Here is a 2,255-nt window from a genome sequence, read left to right as displayed (position 1 = left end):
TATCTGATAAAAGTTATGTTTTGCTATAAATTACGGACATGGCACCTGAGGACTATTTCTCATTTTTCTCAGTTATTTTGCTTTATTTCCAGATTCAGTCATAGGCTCGTTCTTACACACTAGAGCACGTTCACACATGCGCAGTCTTCAAAAACGGTGCTTTAAATCTCTTGACAAACTCAAAGACGTAAATGACATCTGTATGTATTCTAAATAAAAGGCACGGGTTGTACTGAATGTCAGCTTGCTTATTTGGCTCAAGATAAGGATTTATTGAGTCCACATGTCATGCAAACTAGAAACTCTTCTTCTAACCACAGGTGGAGAGCTGTCATTCCAACTACACAACTTTGCGATGCTTTTTGCGAATGTTCGTTAGAACGATGGTTTCGGGAAACACAGACTCGTTGAACTATGCTAATAACGACGGAACTTGCGAACATAGTTGGCTAACGATGCTTTTGGGAAACGCACCCCAGATCGGATTTTCTGAGGCATTAGGCAAACCTCCGCGGTTTAATGACGAGAGCAATCTCGACGCACATCTGCAAAGGGACTGACGGCCCGACGAAGTGTCGTGTCGTCGTAGGAGAGGAATTTGGACAAACGTTGACACAATATATCAAAGGTTGGATTGCTCATCCTAAAATTTCGGACCCGCTGCTCCTCATTAAATCCCATCACAATATGCTCCCACCAGTCCTGAGATCTCTCTCGCACACAATAACTGAAGTATATGCGCAATGATGCAATGATGATGGCCCTTTTCGTCCTCCTCCGCCTCAAAATCATGGTGATGTTTGGCGAACTTCGCATAGGCTATTTCGCAGAGCTAGCATCAAGCATATTTCACGTTCGTCCATCTGCAAGAACCCCCTTTAAGCATGCACAATGTTTCACATAGTATGGCAAATGTAAACACATGAATCGGATATGGGTCATAACTGAAAGAACATATAAACAGACGGCAACAAATCAGAATTGGGCATCAAGACCTGCAGTGTAGACGAGGTCTAAATGCTCTGAAAACTACAGACTTGAACTAAAAGCCACATTATTTAGTATTTGGGAGTGCTAATAGACTCGAAATTATCCTTTAAAAAACACGTTAAAAAAGTAGTGAAAACTGTAAATGTTAATATACGGAACTTTAGACATATTCGTACATCATTTACGGATACAGCAGCGATTACATTCCTGCACTCTATGATACTGGCTCATATTGAGTACTGTATCACAAGTTGGTCCTATACCAGTCATGCTGCTATTGGGCCAATTGAAGTATGCTACAAAAGAGCATTGAAAATATTAGACAAGAAACCGTCGTCAAATCACCATTGTCAAATTTTAGATAAATATAAGTTTTTAAATTTTGCTAATTTCAAATTATTTAAATCAGCCTGTCTAATCTACAAGGTTATACATGGTCTGGCGCCTCCACCATTAAGTGATTTTGTTAAACAAAAGTCTAGCAGTGTTGCAGGGTCTCGGGTGACTAGAGCCACTATGAGAGGTGATTGTAACTTGGCATTTAGGCGGACCGCCTTTTCGCAGAATGTCCTGTCATATCAGGGAGTGAGCTTCTGGAATAGTATCAATGAGGGAAAGCACAAGTCTTCCTACCTTTAGGAGTCATTTAAAAGTGTGGCTGAGGGACACACAAATATGTGATCATGTTTAGTTAATCATTATATATCAGATGAAAAACAGAGTTAGTGCATTACAAAAAGTGATACAATTATCAGTATAATACGGGTTGTGCAATAAGAGTTAGTATAACATGGGTTGTTCAATAGGGGTCAGTGTAATGCGGGTGAGTGCAATATCAGGTCAGTCAGGGCATGTGCGAAATTTTGGTTTGTGCAATACAGCAGATGCTTCCCTGTTTTCTATATGTCCTTTGTTGTCCACTCTTGTTGTTATTGTTTGTTCTAACATGATGTGATCACTGTTCTTGTCCTTATCTGTAGTGTAGTGTATAGTGTATCTGTATGTATTTATTAATTTGTGTGTAACACCAACCTGCCAGGGGGTCTGCAGATGGAAATTAGCCTAATGCTATAATCTGACATATTTACATTTGCGAAAATGTTCATTAATATGTACTGTCCCTTTTGTTTTTCAAATAAAATAAATAAACAAATTAATTAATTAAAGTTCAGTGTGATCTCCTCCTGACCTCCCAATGTGTCTCTTGCTCATCCGCTGAGTGAAAACATCTATTTCAGCTTTTAAGGTTTACAGTTGTGAGCGAA

This window comes from Leuciscus leuciscus (assembly GCF_965113295.1).
Source record: "Leuciscus leuciscus genome assembly, chromosome: 14".
Classification (NCBI taxonomy): Eukaryota; Metazoa; Chordata; class Actinopteri; order Cypriniformes; family Leuciscidae; genus Leuciscus; species Leuciscus leuciscus.
The sequence above is the reverse complement of the archived record's forward strand: the minus strand, read 5'-3'. Positions refer to the sequence as shown.